This window comes from Prionailurus bengalensis, chromosome C1 (genome assembly GCF_016509475.1).
Source record: "Prionailurus bengalensis isolate Pbe53 chromosome C1, Fcat_Pben_1.1_paternal_pri, whole genome shotgun sequence".
NCBI classification, from domain to species: Eukaryota; Metazoa; Chordata; class Mammalia; order Carnivora; family Felidae; genus Prionailurus; species Prionailurus bengalensis.
The window spans coordinates 127,673,146-127,692,263 of NC_057345.1; the positions used below are offsets into that span (position 1 = coordinate 127,673,146).

Below are 19,118 nucleotides of genomic sequence, written 5' to 3' on the forward strand. Positions count from 1 at the left end.
GATAGTCACATTTTAAAAAATATTTTGAATTCTTTTTATGTACTATGACCTTCTTAATTGACATCTTTAGCAGAGCTTTTCGTTACAGATTGATTTCTCTGAAAGTCAAAATACAGCTAAACAAAACTTAAGAGATCACTACATTTTAATCTCCTTCCATTTTCAAAGTGTTTGCCTAATGTAATCTTAAAACTAAGATCCCTTTATCACTGCTGTTCAAGATTTCACAAAATGTTACTTGTCATTCTTTTTTTCATTCCTTAATATATTTGATATTTTATTCCTTGAAATGTTTTGAAATGTTAGAAAAATCACTGGGTTCCTCTTGTATTTCTTCTGAATTCTTTGATTTCTGTATTTTTTTCCATAAGATTTTGACTACACGTATATTTATTACCTTAATTGCTACCTTGTTAGATACTTAAGTAGTGCTGAGTCCTTTTGACCTTTGCATTTCCCTACCTTTGAAAACTACAATCTGCCTGTTTACTATCTGCAATTTAATATTTTAGACAGTTGTTTAGTAGTTGATTGTCTCTTATCACTAGTTGGTTACAAGATCTGTCCCAATGAATGTTTGAAGTATTCCTGACAGCATCTTATCTTTTTGAAATGTGGAACTAAAATTTATTTCAAGATTTTAGCTTTCTCATAATAATGTTAGTGAGCTTTGTTTAGAAGTTTATATGTTTGAGTTCGTCTTATTTAATTTCTCTACCTTATTCCTCATTATGTATATTGATAATTGATTATTAATATCTTATAAAAAGGCAGTTGTAGTTGTTTTAATGTCCTTGTGAGATATAGACTGTTAGAATTATTTTTCAGTCTTCCTAATGTGGTAACGTATTCTGATAAATTAATTTTCTTTCTTTTCCTGTCATTTGATCTTTAGTGTAAGCTTTAAAATTTTTCAACGTATTTATATAGTTTGCTATTATGCAGGTATGCTGACTTACCTGGATTTTTTTAAAACCTATTTTGAACTATGAGCTAAGTTTTTAAAGCTTGATATGATTGTGTAAATGAGTCTTCATACCAAGTAATGAAATACTCACTTGCTAAATGAAAGGAAAAAAAAAAGATACTGCAATTTACATCATTTAGTATGCCCAGTAGATATGGCTGAACAATCTATAAAATATTTTGCTATCATCATGTGTAATTCAGCTTGCAGCTGTTCCATAACTTATTAAATCAATTCAGTGGAAAGTGTTGAGATTTTGAAATGACCAAATTACCAAGTTTTCCCTGCAGTGATGGCATAGGACTTACTTTATTTTTATTTACAAAGTCAGTACATGTACATATTTTTCTGCAAGACCTATCAATTCTTCTGCTCCAAATAATTTAATGTTTAAAATTTCAAGTTTTTGTGAATCATTAGTAACATTGTGGGCATACTAAAAATTGAAGGCTGTGTAAACTAAAGAATTTAATCCAGACATGCTGCAGAAGTTATTTAGGTTTCTTTGTCTTAGTTCTAACTCACACAGAAAGCATTTTTACTTTACCACCAGCTGTGATATTATGATACATTTCTTCCTAAATCAATTTTAAAACCATTTCATTAAGATTTATACTAGAAATGAAAATTATAGTTGAAATATTTAGAACCATGGAATCTTTGAGTTAGAATAAAATAAGTGAGTTGTGGTGGAGATGTGTGGTGCTTTCCCATACCAGTATTATTCTACTTCCTTGGATGTCAGGAACAGATCACTTCCCAGCCCCGTTGTAGTTAAGTGGTGCCACATGAATCATTTAGGAGGGTGGGCAGAAGAGACTGTCACGGAGGGTAGCTGTTGAGATGGCCGGGACACCTGGGGAAGGAAGCAAGCCACAAGGTGGAAATAGCGTGAATCTCTTGAGTCACTACATAGAGGGCAGATAGTGTGTGTTTTAGGATTTGCAGGCTACATACCATTGCTGTCACGCATTCTTTTTGGTTGTTTTATGTAGTTTTCATAAATCTTGAAAAATGAAGAAGCCACGTTGGGTCAAAGGACATACAAAATGGGCAGCGGGCCCTAACATCTGTTCTAGAGAGTCACCTAACTGGTATGAAATGGGTACTGCAAGTGAAACAGAAGTTTTTGTGTTAATCCTATGAGTTCTAGGTGTTAATTGTTACAGCATAGCCTGACTAATACACAAGTGATCTCCTCAGGTGATCACCCCCCACCAGATTATTGAAGAATGCTTCTGATATCAGGAATCTCCGTACTTTATACACTGTGAAATGGCCTGTTCCATTACAGGACAACTCTAGATGTAAGAAATTTTTCTCTTTTGTAAGCCAAATCCTTGATTCCATTTATCTTTTGGTTCTACTTCTGCCTCTAGATAAAGTTTGCTTTAAAGTTGTTTGGGGTGCCTGGGTGGCTCAGTCCATTAAGCATCCAACTCTTGGTTTCAGGTCAGGTCGTGATCTCACAGTCTCATGAATTCAAGCCCTGCGTTGGGCTCAGCACTGACAACAGGAGCCTGCTTGGGATTCTCTCTCCCTCACTGCCCTTCCCCTACTCATGCTGTCTCTGTCTCTGTCAAAAATAAGTAAATAAACTTTAAAAAAAAAAAAAAAGGAAGAAAAAATCAGTTGCTTAAGTGGTAAGATGATTAGATTCAGTTCATGAGAAAAAACTGTCAACTTAGTATAAAACAGTAAAGTGATAATTGATAAATTAACCCATTGTAGCCATTGCTTTTGTTTAGTGCAGGTATCTTTCTAGTATTGACAACCATTGTGGACACATCTATTCAGTTAAAGGTAACCAAGTTCTAAAAGAAAAATTGACAAAGTTAGTTTAGAAGAATGGTCACCAGGATGGCTAGACCAAAAGTCTAGAAACCATATCAGAGAAAATGATTAAAGAAATTGAGGATATTTCATTTTAAAGAGGAATGGGCCATCAGACATCATATGGTAAAGTGTTTATAATGAAATTCGTCTTTTATCAGTTTTCTTTCTTTATCTTCACAGAGGATGCCTAGTGGCTGTTTGTGGAAATAAGGCATCCAGGGTTTGGGAGAGTCTGAAATAACAGATTTTTAAGGTTTGTGGACTTTAAACAGTTAGTCCAAAAGTGAATATTAGCTTTTGTATTTGATCTTTCTAGCTATCTTTGACCATTATCCCCAAAGCATCCATAGCATATTTGGTCATTAACTTATTTGAAATCCTAAAGCATATAGTCTACTACAGTATTCTAGCAAAAAACGTGGTTGTTATTATTATATGATTTACTCTGTCCTTGCCAGTTCTTAGTAATTAGAGATCGTATGGTATTTTCTTCTTCTGTTTTTTTTTAGTTGATTTTCTTCTAATAATTCAGTTTATAATTTTGCTGGAGATTGACCTCACATTTACCAGTTTTTATACGATTTGTTGAAAATTGGGAGATCACTTAGAATATCTAGACTTTTGAAAACGCTCATCTCCTTAGTTTCATAAAACTTTCTATTTAAGGTTTATTTACACCTTCAGGTTCCTGAAGATGACCTGAACAGTTGAGATTCTAAGTGGCTAGGTGTTTTCACCTTTTTGTCTCAACCTTAGTGCTGTATTTTAGCATCTATCTTTTCAAAGCCAAGAATGTTTAATAAACTAACCTTGTATGGCTGGGGCAAATTCAGCTTAATAAAAGTAAACTTCCTATTTCAACTGCAGTAAGTGTTCACTATTCATTTTATTTAATTTCTTGTGGAAATGAGCTCTTCCTTCCTTTTACCTCTTCCCTTACCGCTTGCTGTTAGGTTGGTAACTAGGGTGACCATATGTACCAGTTTACACCTATTGCCTTATTAAAAAAATAATATGCCCCCTTTCACTCTTTCTAGTTTGGGCAGAAAATTATATGGTCATCTTCTCTGTCATTCTCTTATGGCAGTGATTGGTAGAAATATCTTGTATTCAAGTGTTTTGGCTGTTTTGGCTGATAACAACCTGATTCCTTTATTTATCCCTTACAACAGCAAGTAGTCTACAGGATGATACTTGGCTACCCTGAATCCTTAGCAAGGAGAATAATTCATGAATGTGTCATCGTTGTGTAGGGGTCATATAATCTAATTTTTCTTTATGCTCTGCCAAAGGAAGTATTCGAATTGCCTTTTAATTTAAAAAAAGAAAACTTCGGTCTCTTCTGAAGGATTTGGTACATTTTCTCATTTTCTGAGAATGAGAACTACATGTCTGTCTTGTTCTCCTTTTGCCCCTGCTGCTTTAACACTCAGACTCAATCCTCAATGAGGTATCTGTATTAGCTGTTTTGATAGTTAACATATGTCTTCCATTCCATGAGAGCGATTTTATGGTACACTCTTTGGCACTTTGTTAGCTATCTTAAATTGGGGGCAAGGTAATTGATATAAAATCATAACAGTTACTTTTTCATCACTCAATAAATATTAGCCATAACTATCTTTAAAATAAACTGAGGCTGGGTGGAGAAAGTACTCATAGCCAAGTGGAATACTTTTATAACTCTGGTACAGAGAATAAAGACCAATCACTAAAAATAAGCTAGCTACGTAGTACTAGCCTTAAAATAATTGTTAATGCTTACCATTTGGCTCTTTAGTGTGTGTTTCCCTTTATATTTTGTATCTCTGCCTCAGCAATAAGGTAGTTGTGGACAGTTGCTTACTAACTATGTGCAGTGTATTTTTGAGAGGACAATAAGGTGAGTCTGAAAGAGTCACATTTCCCACAAGTATAGATAATAGCATATAGGTTTTTATTAATATTTTTATAAACAAATATCTAATATACATTTTAGAAGACCAGTAGGGAAATACAAATAAAAAGAATGAAAACTAGCCACTAAAAACTATTATAACCCAGAGAAAACCATTGTTAACATTTGGTATGTATCCTTCCCGGCTTTAGAAAATGTATTTTTTGCATTTCTTGGCCAAATGGTTATCACTAAATTAATAACTAATTCCTTGTTTTATTTTAACAAAGAATCAGATCATTTTGTACATACTGTTTTTTGGTCTGGTTTTTTTTTACACCTATATATATCACCGTCATCAAGGCTGCCAATAAAGGAATTTCTGCAGCTTATTGAGTGTATTTACATTTGCCCAGCCAGTCCTGCAGTGTGTACAGTTTTTCACTTTTTAAAATTGTACTATGATATATGTTGTAGTTTTTTCTTTAGGATAAAATTCCTCTAAGTACTCTTCCTGGATCAAACGATATGTTCATTTACGGTTTTTGATATATACTGCTGAATTTGACCTCCAAAGCTTTTGGACCATTTTTCACTCCCACCAACAGTGTATGAAAGTCCCCATTTTTCTGGGCCCTCCCTGCACTTGGCAGAGTTCTTTTCTGTCCTTGCCAGTGAAAGTGCTGCTATTTTCTGAAACTGGTTTTCTTTAATCAAAAATCTTTAATTTCTTTGCTGTGAAATGCCTATTTATTTCCTTGCTTATTTTTCATGGGTATGTCCATTTTTTTCTTTGTTTTTTTGCAAAATTAAAAATATCCTTTAATAGTATTTAACTTATGTTATCACAAATTATCGCACAGGACTAACTGAAGATTCTTTGCAGGTTCAACAATAAGAATAAATTAGTTTCTTGGCCCATGAAATTTAATTGCAAATATACAAATAGTGAAATTGAACACTTTCTTAAATAATTTATGATTCAGGTATAACTCTTGAATTTCATTTTATCTGAAAGGTTCTCCTCAACATCCACTCTCCCTGAGCTGGAAACACTATTTAAGGAAGTATAATACTAGATTTCTTTTTTCTGTTTTTGTAAACTGGGCAGTTGTTTTTGAATACTGTCCTAGGATATGTGTAAAGCTCTTGATAGTATTTTGCCTGTTGCCTCTATAGAAAGAGCAGAAGTCAGGAGTATGAGTGGTACTCCCCAGACCTCACAAGATGCCAATGCTAGTGTTGGGACCTCAACTTTGGAAACTCATAAATTTGTTTTTGCTTTTGCTTTACTCACATAAAGTAAAGCAAGTACTCAGGTCATATATGTTAATAAAGTTTACAGAGAATGAATAAATCCAGGTGTCAGATTATTAATTGATTAAAGTTGAGTTCTGCTTCAGTCAGCATTACCCACACATTCTCTCCAGGCTAACCTGAATGAACTAGCCAAATTCTAATTAGAAGGTTGTTTGGTAAGCAGGGTGGTTGGTTGGTAAGCAGGGTGGTTGGTTGGATGGTCTCATAGGAATATACCTATTGTAGGAAGGAAACAATCAAATATGTAAGCCTGAGCAAAATGGTTTCTCCCTTGTTGGTATTGGCACTCCTGGCTCTAGTACTTACTTTTAAGATGATGTTCTCAACTTTTGCAAGTATAAAAGAATCTATTTTTAATTTCAGAAAAGTCAGTAGTGGCATGCTTGGGATATAGATCTTGCTGTAACTCAGCAGTGTCTCAGTGATCTGCAGCCCATTGTCTGGTAATCCCTGCTATAGTTTAGCAATCCTGCTTCTCTTTACAGACTTGGTCCAGCTGTGGCCCAGTATTCTCACTCATAGACTTTGGGTGCTGTTAAACTCTGGAGTCATATTTACAGTGGCTTGATTTATTCCCAGAGATAGATAATTATATTGTGTGTGCGCATGCACATACACAAGCTTTTCTTGTGACCCATACAATGTAATCTTTCTATAACTGCAGGCAGGGGTTAGGGGCTCACTGTCGCCTGAAGTACTGCCAAGAATGGTAAACCTGATGACACCAGCAGGGCAGTGTCCCTGCGTATATCAGGATGCAGCTATTATATCTTCCCTTTAAAAAAATAAATTCTTTTTTTTTTTTAATTAAATATCTAAACTGATATGGTATTCATAACAGCTCCTTCTCATTGAAAGGCTAAACCATGCCTAAGAATCATCTACTGGTCTCAATTCAGAGTTTATTTCTGGGTATAGTTTTTTTGTCTCTCTTTTTTTTTCACTCTCTTTTTAAATTTATATTTTCACTGTTTAAAAGAGCCCCCTATTCAAAGGGAATATTGGTGACCTGTTAGAAGAAAGAGATGAGGGAATAAGGAGTTACCTACCTCCTTGTTGCTAAGAGAACAGTTTCCACATAGGGAACCAGCTCAGGTAGGTAAGAAGTCTGACAGTTCAGTTCTGGGATTTCCCTGCCATGAAAGCCAAAGAATGTGCAAAGGGACAGCAAATCATGATCATAACAAACCTCAACTCTATAAAACCAGGGAATCATGATCATAACAAACCTCAACTTTATAAAACCAGTTGCTTAAGCCAGAAACTTGAGCATCACATTTATTTTCTCTGTCTCCCCCAATCTAGTCACTTACCAAGTTCTGCAGATTTTACCATGGATGCTGTGTTGTGGGGTTTTGTTTGTTTGTTTGTTTGTTTGAATTTTTACTGGCTTTATATTCTAGAGTATATGAACCAGACTTGACCTACTCTGTTCGACAAGAAAGAAATAAGAATAGATGGTAACGTTTGCCAGTTAAACCAATTATGAATGTAGAAGACTATTTAAAAATTACACTATCACAGAGAAATAGGTGATCTACCAAAGTGATTAAGCACATAGACTCTACAGCCAGACTACTCATTTAAAATCCTTGCTTTACCACTCACTAGTTGTGTGTCCTTGGGCAAACCTAAACCTACTTACCTAAACTTTTCTCAACTCTAAAATAAGGATACTTCTATTACTTGCCTCATAGGGAATGCTTAGAACCTACCTGTTACATAGTAAACCCTTTTAAAGCCTTAATTCATGGTCCTTTTCTTGTTTTTGTCCAAGAATTAGAAGAATCTGTTCTTCAGCTAATAAATTTGAATCTGTTGATTATCAATAGCTCTTCCATTTAGTAGGGTATTTGAGATGAGTCATTTTAAAATGTAAGCAACTAAATTATCCTTATTCTCTGCCACTTAAGTTTGTGCTCCACCAATTGATCTCTGGATTAATTCTTTGTTATTTGATATACAAGTTAAGTGATCTGAATGGTGAATGTGGTGTCCAGTCGTAAAGCATTTTCTTAAGTGTCTCTATAATTTAGGAATACATAAGCAAATAGTACTAGGGCCCATATGCTTGGCAAAAAAAAATGATCTTTTATTTGTTTGTGGTTAAGTGATTAGATGGCTGCATTTTAACCAGCCTCTCTGAAATTTATTGTGTTTAACTTAATTTTGTTAGTTAAGAAGGGGATGATAAACACTAGGAAAACTGGTTCATATACCCAAATGGACAGAAAACTTCTTTGCAGAATAAAACTTTTATTGATTATAGTGTATATCCCACACCTAGGGCAAGAATCATTTTCCCCTTACAGCTGTCTGGCTCTCCCAAAGTTGCAGAAATGAGCATGAGAAAAAAAAAATTAAGTAATTCTCAGACATTGCTGTTGAGATCTACAATAAAGCTTTTCACCAGTATTACCAGAAGTCTTGTTGCTCTTGCATGACATCAGATGTACATTTTCATTATCCTAGGTCCTTTGGTCTTTGATTAGGCTTTGCTGTCTCATTTTCAAAACTGTTTTTGATGTGTGTGTCTTTTGGGGCCAAATTTACTTCTGGAAGACTCGTTTACGCAATGAGTTTATCAAAAACTGCCTTTCTACCCCTCAGAAAAGTCAGTATAACCTTATGAGCCTTCTTTGACTTATTTCTCTTGAGCCCAAAGATGACCATACATTGTTCCTTAACACATGTCCATACTACCAGAATTGCTAGAATTAATATATATTTTTAGTTAATGAGGAGTATAAAATGTTTGTTGGTAATTGTTTTTCAAATGTGTCAAATACAGATAAATTGGATTTTGTCAGAAAGTTTTGTATTTTATAGGACACCATTAAGAAAGTGAAAAGAAAACCCATAGAAAAGGATAAAATATTTGAAAATATTTACCTAATAAGGGACTTATATGTGGAAAATGCATGTAAAGAATTCTTACAACTCAGTATTAGACACATAACCTGATTTTTAAATGGGCAAATGATCTGAATAGACATTTTTCCAAAGGCGATATACCTGTGGCCAATAAACATATGGCAAAGTACCCAACGTCATTAGCCATCAAGGGAAATTCACATTAAAAGCACAGTGAGATAGCGCTTTATACCCACTGAGATGGCTCTAATCAAAAAGATGATAAATGTTGGATAGGACAGAAACAAATTGGAACCCTCCTACACTGCTAGTGGGAATGTAAAACTGTACACCCATTTGGGAAAGTAGAGTTGCCATTTGACCCAACAATTAGACTCCTAGGTATATAGCTGATAGAAATGAAAACCTGTGTCTACACAAAAAAACTTGTACGTGACTGTTCATTAGCAGCATGTTCGTGATAGCCAAAAGATGGAAACAACCAAAATGTCTATCAACTACAAATAACAATTCATATGAAATGTGCAGAATAGGGAAATCTATGGACAGTAGATTAGTGATTATTTAGTCTGGGTGGGGGTTGCATGGATTAGGAGATAATAGTTAAACTGTACAGGATTTCTTTATGAAGTGATGAAAATGTTCTAAAATTGACTGTGGTGGTAGTTACACAATTCTGTGAATATACTAAAAATTATTGAAATGTACACTTTAAATGGGCAAATAATATGGTATGTGAATTCTGTCTCAGTAAAGTTTTTAGAAAAAATAAAGGTCAGGAGGGCTTCCCCTGAAGACATTGGTGGCCATCTAACTACTGTCTCGCAATTTTCCTTGGAAAAAATATAAGGAGAAAAATATACAAAACTTGAAACATAGCATAATTTGAGAGATTTAAGCCTCAAAATAACTTTAAGTAAAAAGAAAAAATACCAAATCAAGCATATGAAGTCTCCTACTCACTCCTTTTCTGCCTGCTACACAACTTTTGTGGCAAGCAAAGGCCAAAAAAAAGGATGAGGGGCAAAATGGAGAGACGAACTAACTTGATCTAAACAGTCAGCCAGAAAGAAGACTAAGTGCACTCTAAAAATTCTAAAAGAAAAAAAAAGGATTCACATCGGAGTAGAGAAGGATTTAAAAATACATACAATTTGGAGTGGCAGCTTTCAAAATGTCTAGCTTCAGTGGAGGAAAAAGGCACATAAGGAAGGGAGATGTCTTCTTTGGCAGTTGGGTGGTGAAGAAATGATAGAAGCACGAGTAGGAAGTTCAGAATCCAGCAAGAACAGAGAACCACAAAACTTCAGGATTCATGATAACTTCTCCCCCCAGAACAAAAAAAAAAAAAAAACAGTTGGCTAAAATATCTGGAATTTGCAATATTGACAGAAGAGAGCATCATTAAAATAGGTATCTGTAAATAATCCTAATAAAATAGTGTTCAGATGAAAATTCATAGCAGTAGACAGATTCATCTGTAAAAATAGGAGTAAGTAAATTCACTTTCCGCCTCAAAACAGAATCTGAAAAAACAATAACAGAGTAAACCTGAAGAGAGCACAGGAAGGAAATGACAAAGATAAAAGAAATTAATGAGGTAGAGAATAGAAAAACAGTGGACCTAATTAATCTATATTGTGAATTTTTTAATTGCTAAAATAGACATTACTAGCTAACTTGATTGTGTAGAAGAATAAAGCAAAAATATGCAAAATAAGGGTGAAAATAACCATTGAAAACAATTTTTTTTAATTTTGAAATTCATAAGAGACTACTTAAACCTCATATCAATTAATTTGAAAGCCTAAATGAATAATGTTCTGGGGAAATACAAATTACCAAAATTAAGTGAGAAATTTTAAACAGACTAGTTTCCACAGAAGAAATAAATAATGTTATTAAGAAATTATCCCGAAAAAGCATCAGCCAAGTTTCATAGAGAAATTCTACTGAACCTTCAAACCTTTATATACTGCTATATAAATTGTTCCGGAGCACTGAAAATTATAGATAACTTCCTAATTCCTTTTATGGAGCAAATGGATTGGTTCTTAACCTGATGAGAACAGTAAAAAATAAAAAGAAAAGTACTACAAATCAATACCCCTTATGAATATTGAAACAAAAATACTAAATAATATTGTTATTATTAGGTAATATGTCATGATCCTATGAGATTTATTTCGGGAATGCAGAGATGGTTCAGTATTAGGATCTATCAATATGATACTCCATTTTAATAATTTGAGGAGAAAAATCTTGTATCTCCATTGATACTGAAAAAGCTTCCAAAAAAAAGTTCACAGAGTGCTTGGGTGGCTCAGTCGGTTAAGCCTCTGACTCTTGGTTTTAGCTCAGTTTATGATCCCAGGGTCATGGGATTGAGCCCCAAGTCGGGCTCAGTGCTGAGCATGGAGCCTGCGGAAGATTCTAAAAAAATGAAAATAAGCAAAAATTGTTTTAAAAAATTCACCTATTCATGATAAAAATAAAACAAACATACCCACTCAAGGAAATACAAATTACAGGACCCTTTTCTAAATAATAAAAAAATCCTTAGTCCTAAAGCCGGAAAGTTTATCTAATGCGAAATACTAGTGGTATTTCCACAATATATGAAAACAAGGCGAGTGCCTACTATCTCCAGTAATATTCAACATTGTGATGGAAATATTAACAAATATAATTAGTTAAGAAATTTATCAGAGGCATGAGAATGGGTAAAGAAGCAAAATTCTATTTGCATTTTAAATGGTAGTAATAGCTAGAAAACCCTCGGGGATCACAGGTAAAACTAAAACAGTAAACAATTCAGTAAGATAGCAGTATATAAAATTAACTTGGCCTCATATACACAAACAATAACCAATTAATGTTCTTTTTCAATAACAACAAAGATGATTACATACTTAGGAATAAACTTTTTAAAAATTGTGCAAAACCTATATGAGAATAATTTCCTAACATTTTTGAAGGTTACAGTGGTAGACTTGAATAGGACAACTCTACATTATAAAGATGTCAATTCTTCTTACTTAGTTTCTAAATTCAATGCAGCCCCAGGGAAAGTACCAAGAAATTATTTTAAAATGAAGATAGACAATTGCTACTCAGCTATATGGAAAAACAAAGAATAGCCAGGAAGAGACTGAAAAAAGGAGGGAAAAAAAAAACTGCCAGGAGGGACTTCCCCTATCAGTCATTAAAACATGTACCATTATAAAACTTCTATAATTAAAAAGTGTCCTGCCACATGAATAAAACGGAGCAATCGAATAGGAAGCCCAGAAACAAACCAAGATACAAGTGGAAATAATAAAGGGGACATTTCATATCACTCGGGTAGAAAAGGACTTCTTAATAAGTGGTATTAGGATACCTGGGTAGCTGTTTGGAAAGAGATAAAATTAAATCATTTTGCACAAGAATAAATTCAATGTAAAAGTGTTTATACAGATGAACATAGCATTATTCATAATATCCAAAAAGTAGACACAACACAAATGTCTCGGTTGATAAATGGGTAAACAAAATGTGATCTATTCCATACAATGAAATGTTATGGCAATAGAAAGTGTTGATACTTACATGGTATCACATGGAAGAATCTTGAAAACATTCTAAGTGAAAGAAGGCAGTTAGAAAAGGCCACAGATTGTATTATTAGTCTATTTATGTGAAATGTCCATAACAGACAAATTAGAGCAACAGAGAGTAAGTGAGTGGTTGCCAGAGGTTGAGACAATTTGGGGTAAAGGGGAGTGCCTGTTAAAAGGTACGGTGTTTGTCTTTAAGGTGATCAAAATGTTATAAAGCTGGTAATGGTGGTGGTTGTACAACTCTGAATATACTGAAAACCATATGAATTGGATACTTTAAATGGATGAACTGTATGGTATATGATTTATATATCATTAAAGCTGTTACCAAAATAATAATAAAATTCAAATTGGTAACTTTTCAAAAGAGAGAAAGACCAAGACAGAGATTATACAAGTACTAGAAGAAACATGGGATTTTCTTGTTTAACTATGGTGTATGGAAAGACTTGCTTGCTATGACTCAAAAGTCCAGAAGCAGTAAAATTTGACTTCATAAAAATCAGAAAATTTTGCATGTCAAAAACCACTATGAGAAAACTTGAAAAACAGCTGAAAAACTAGTAGGAGAAAATACTGTCAACATATACCACAGGCAAAAGGCTAGAAAAGAACTCTTAATAATTAAAGGAAAAAATATATATATATCATATGTTGAGAGACAAAGGATCAAAGACATGATAGAAAAATGGGGAAAAGACCTGAAAGACAGCTTACAAACAATATAAATCTGATCCTTAAATTAAAAAAAAAAGTTTGGGGCGCCTGGGTGGCTCAGTTGGTTGAGTGTCTGGCTTCAGCTCAGGTCATGATCTCAGTTTGTGGGCTCGAGCCCCTCATTGGGCTTTGTGCTCGGAGCCTGGAGCCTGCTTCAAATTCTGTGTGTCTGTCTCTCTGCTCCTCCCCCGCTCATGCTCTGTCTCTCTCTTTCCTTCAAAAATAAATAAAAACATTAAAAAAATAAATTTAAAAAAGTTTAATCTCACTAAAATTAGAAAAATACAAATGAAAACAGCATTGAGATAACATTTCTTATTGATCAGATTGATGAAAATTTAAAAGAATGACAGCACATTCTCTTGCAAGACTGTTGGGAAATGGGCACCCTTATTATATACTCCTGGCGGAAATGCAGACTGGCATAGCGCTTCTCCTGGAAGGCGACTGACAATCCCTAATAAATACATATACACTTTTAAACCAACAATCCCACATGTAGGAATCTCTGAAAATAACTCCTCCATATGCACAAATTTACTCATTTTAGGAGTGTTTGTAGTTGCAAAATATTGAAATGTCCATACAGGAGAATGACTGCATCATTTATGGTACACAATAGAGTACTGTGCAGCTGTAAGAAAGAATGAGGAGTATCTGTGAACTGTTATGCTGCAATTAAGTGGGGAAAAAAAAGAAAGTACAAAAGGATCTGTAAACTGTGCTACTCTCTGTGTAAGGAGAGAGATGTATATACATGTATCTGCTTATTTGTGCAGAGAAATACAAGAATGATAAATCAAAAACTAATGAAATTGGTTTCCTATAGGGAATGGGTGGGAATGAGGTAGAAAGATTTTTATAACTCTGACTCTTAGGACTCTGTTAATTTTTCACATGCACTCCAAAAAATAAATAAAAATCAACTCAGTGTGTGTTTTTGGGCAGGTAGGGAAGTAGGTATTCCAGAATGGAATGCAAATCCTAGCAATGAACCTTACTGTATTAGAAATGAATAAAACAAGTACATTGACATGAGTAGGGAAGAAAGGAACTAAGTAACTTGGAAAAGAGTACTTTGATTATGTACTCTAAAGACAAAAAGAACAAAGTGCTGTTTAGTAAATGTGTTTCTTACAGAGGTATTGGTTAGGAGTTCTGAAACTATCTTTTGTGTATACTGAGTTTGAACAACTAAGTGAATATATCATAGATAATGAAAAGTATGATTTCTGACTGTTGGATAAAGCACTTAGAAATAGTGCAAGGAATAGTCTAGAATGAACCCTGGTTTTCACTGGAATTGGATATATCCGTGTGAACCCATGATATAATATATATACAGATGCAGAAATACAGAAGTAAACATAGATGTATGAATCTGTATGTCCTAGCTCTCTCTTGAGAGGGACAAAGAGCCCTGAGACACTAGTCACAGTGAGCAAATGAGTGCCCAGACCTTCTCTAAATACCATTTCCAGAAAAAGGAAAACATGGATCCTTGAAGAAATGGTTTTGTCTGAGGCTGGGACCCAGGAAATAAAAGATGAACCTGGAACATCATGTGGTACCAGAATGTAATTTTTAAAATGCAGGTATTGGATTATAACCCACAGAATAAAATAATATTCAGATATTCATACATAAAAATAAATATATAAGTAAAGGCAGAGAAGGGACTGTGCTTTCTTACCATGGAATTCCAGTAAGCCTTAGAAGAGGGAAATGAAAATCACACTTAGGTAAACAGCATTGTAATAATTATTGCATGCAAGAAGTATCAATGGATGTTAAAATTAGCAAAAATATGATGAGAAACAAGATGTTTTCAAAGTCAGAATGCCTCCCCATAGGATACTTATTAATTACAAAGGGGAAAATAGTAACTGTATAGGAAAAACATGACAGACACGACCTTAATCAAGTATTCAAAATAAAAATCACTGGTTATAAAACAGCAATATTATGTGTACCCTGATAGGTTGCACTGAAAAGGGTATAATTTCACTACAGAGGTATTCTTGCAAAAAAAAATGCATAATCTTAATCTAATTTCTAATGAGAAAACAAGGCAAACCTAAATTGGCATTCTATAAAAGAACTGACTAGGGTGCTTCAAAGTAGTTCAAGGTCATGAAAGACAATGCCCTTTACCATGCCCTTTACTTTCTGGTATCCAGACTTGTGTAAGAAGCAAAAATCAAGTTATAGCCTGAGTATTCCAAAACAAATATCCAAGTTCCTGACTTTGCCATAAATGGTTACTGCTTTTATCAAAGGATACAAATGATTTTTTCTCAGATAAAATCTTTGTTACTTATGAGAAACATAGATTCGAGGCAGCTTTTCTTAAAAACTGTAATAAAGGCTCTTGTTATGAAATAGATGGACAAACTAAAATGCAGAATAATGAAGGAACCCAGTTTAACTGTGGCTAAAAAATTAAAATGAGTATTTCTACTAGTCAGAAAGATAGGGATAAATCCATTTGTAAACATGGATGATAATGTTTCACATGATTCTATTTGTCTTTGAGCTTTGGAAAATTTTAGGACATAAATTCAAGTAATTCTGAATTAGTGAAAAATCATAATTAAAAATATTTTAAACTGTATAGTTTTAAAAAAAAAATTTGGGGCGCCTGGGTGGCGCAGTCGGTTAAGCGTCCGACTTCAGCCAGGTCACGATCTCGCGGTCCGTGAGTTCGAGCCCCACGTCGGGCTCTGGGCTGATGGCTCAGAGCCTGGAGCCTGTTTCCAATTCTGTGTCTCCCTCTCTCTCTGCCCCTCACCTGTTCATGCTCTGTCTCTCTCTGTCCCAAAAATAAATAAACGTTGAAAAAAAAATTAAAAAAAAAATTTATGTTTATTTATGTTGAAAGAGAGAGAGAGAGAGAGAGAGCACACACAAGCGGAGGAGGGGTGGAGAGGAGAGAAAGAATCCCAAGCAGGCTCTGCACCATCTGCGCAGAGCCTGACGCAGGGCTCAAACTCACAAACTGAGATCATGACCTGAGCTGAGATCAAGAGTAGGATGCTTAAATGACTGCACCACCCAGGCACCACTAAACTATATAGTTTTATTACCATTAAGTAGGTTCTGAAGGGAAAGAACATACACAGAAAATGAACCTTTCATTTAGGAACAAACTACAACTAGCTAATTAGACACAGAACCTTCAATATTTCTTTTGGATACTACACCATTAATTACCATTAAGGATACTATTATCATTAATTAGTAAGTCAGCTTTGTATCCTGTAAGTGTTCAACACAAATAAACAGTGAAACAGATTTAGAAAGGTTTCTTACAATGTCTTGAAAATGTGCTTAAAATAGGCCAACAAGGTCAGGTAACAAAGGAAACTTTCAAGAATAAGTCCTCAGTAAAAGAAATGAATTAATGAATTTAATTTTTTGCTTGCAGCTCAAGTTTCGTACTGTACTTCTTAGAATGCTCAACATCCTCTGCAAAGACTGAAGCACAGTGACTCTACTAACATCTTGTTTAACTGTAGTTAGAAGGTAAAAACCTAATTCCCAACTGAATTATAGGAACTAGGGCAACTATGGGACTAATAACAAAAATTTAATTGTGTAGATCTAATCACTGACATTCCTGATAAACTTTAACTTTTTGTTGCCTTAGCTCTTACATGCCTTTTTAAATACTTGACCTTTAAAGGTGAAAACATTTGAGCCTAATTCTCTTACATACTTCCTAAAACATTCTAAAGAAGAAGAGCAAATGATTACCATAAACAAGACATCTTAGGGGTAACTAATCTTTTATAAAGTTAACATTTTCTTAAAAGTATAAAATCAGTATTTGCAACCAGTAATGTAATAACAGATTCTTATAAAGATCAAGAATACATGACAAAATCCTATTGGATGAAAGACTGCTACTGAGCAAGTTATTCTTCAATTTCTGATAATTTTTAATTATAAAGAGGAAAGGTATGTTTACAACCTGCAGACTCTACCTTAACTAAGTGACCAAATTTAACATCACCAGTAACAGGACAAGCTAACATTATATTCCTCCTGATGTATTGTAATAGGGGACAAAACAAACAAACCAAAAAAACAGAAAAACAAAAAACACCTATGCAATATTCCTCTGAAAATATTTCATCTGAATCTAATCGTGAGGAAACAATCAGACAAATTTACACTGTGAATCACTCTACAAGACAGCCAACTTGAACCCTTCATATATCAGTATTAGGAAAAAAAAATAAGCAAAATTATGTAAGACTAGAGGGATGTGATAACAAATATAAGTGTTATATTTGATTAGATTCTGGATTTTCTTTTTAAGATTAAAAAAAATTTTTTTTTAATTTAGAGAGAGAGCATGGGGGAGAGGGACAGAGAATCTCAAGCAGGTTCCATGCTCAGTGCTGAGCCCAGTGTGGGGCTCGATCCCACAACCCTGGGTGGGTCATGACCTGAGCCGAAATCAAGAGTCAGACACTCAACCGCCTAAGCCACCCAGGCACTGATGAATTCTGGATTTTCCAAAAAGCTATGGAGGATATTCACAAACAGCAGGGCGGGGTGGGGGGAGTCAACTGTACGGTTAGTACATGAAATAAAATTTTATCAACATTATAATTTGGGGGTATGATAAAAATACATTAGCCAGAGAGATAGGAGCAAGAAAATGTGGCAAAATATTAAGAACCAGTAAAGCCAGAAATCTATTTGGACATTCATCATACTATCTTTAAATTTTCTGGTATAACCTTTTCCAGCAGTCTTCCTCCCTTTTTTCTTTTTGAGGTAAAGTCTTAATCTACTGTTAATTTCTTTTTTTATATGGAATTTGGCACATCTTCTAAATTGTGACAGTACATTTATTAGGATTATATATATTTTCACAATGTTACAAAAGGGAGGCAGGGAGACTATCATAAGGCTATAACCTATTAACAAATATAGCACGGTTTCCTTTTGAAAAACTGTAATTTGAAGTAAAAATACCTCACTTTGAAGTATTAAAAAAATAAGATGCAGAAGACATTATCCTACTAAGGGAGGGTTCTTTCCACGATTCCATGCTAAAGAATGTGGGTTTCTACACCTCTCCACTCTCCAACACACTCCTTGTGCTGAGTAAGCTAGCCTTTCCAAGTCGTATTCTGTGATAGCCCAGGTGACCACAAGATGACCTAGATATTTGAACCCTGGAAATTTCCTCATTTTCTTAAGATTCTGCTACTTTTACTGAAAATGAAACCACAGCAACATGAAAAGAAATTCATTTCCTGTGATCTATTTTTCTTTTTTAGCCAGAAGAGCCCCTGTAGTAAAAACACTTACTTCCAATAATTGTCAGTAAACAACAAAAGTACAAAATTCCTGAATCTTGGCTTGGTTAAGACACTTCTATTTATATTATACATCTTTAGTAAAATGTTTCTTTGATTTATGAAATAATTAATAGAATTTTACAATTGGAACAGACCTCAGGAGCACTCTTACCTAGTCCACACCTCATGTTATAGTTCAGGAAACTAAAGCTCAGAAATGAAGTGACATTATGACTGTCTTTCTTACTGTTAACTGGACAGTAGTCAGCATAAACTAATTAATTAGATGCTATAATAAGTTTCTATCATATATTACTTACAAATGGCCCAACATTAATGTGGCCTAACTTGGTGCCTTGTTTGCTCTCAGTGGTCCTGATAAATTGCAAAGGTGGATAATATAAACACAAAGGGATTATGTCCCTCATGGGATGGATTCCTTTCATTTTATGAACCATGAAGTTCACTCCTTGAATACTTTTCTGTGTCCTGTCTTAACGAGGCTCCAGTTGTCTTATTACTTACATTTAGATCCATGTAGCATTTTTAACAATGCTAAACCTGAGATTTCCTCCCCCAAAGTGAAACTACTTTATGACTTAAGTGTT

At 34.3% G+C, this 19,118-nt stretch overlaps 1 protein-coding gene across 23 annotated transcripts in view; it reads left to right on the forward strand.

Moving 5' to 3' along the window:
- Positions 1 to 19,118, forward strand: part of R3HDM1 (R3H domain containing 1) — a 208,592-nt gene that overhangs the window by 35,727 nt on the left and 153,747 nt on the right. The gene's annotated exons all lie outside the window — the stretch shown is intronic.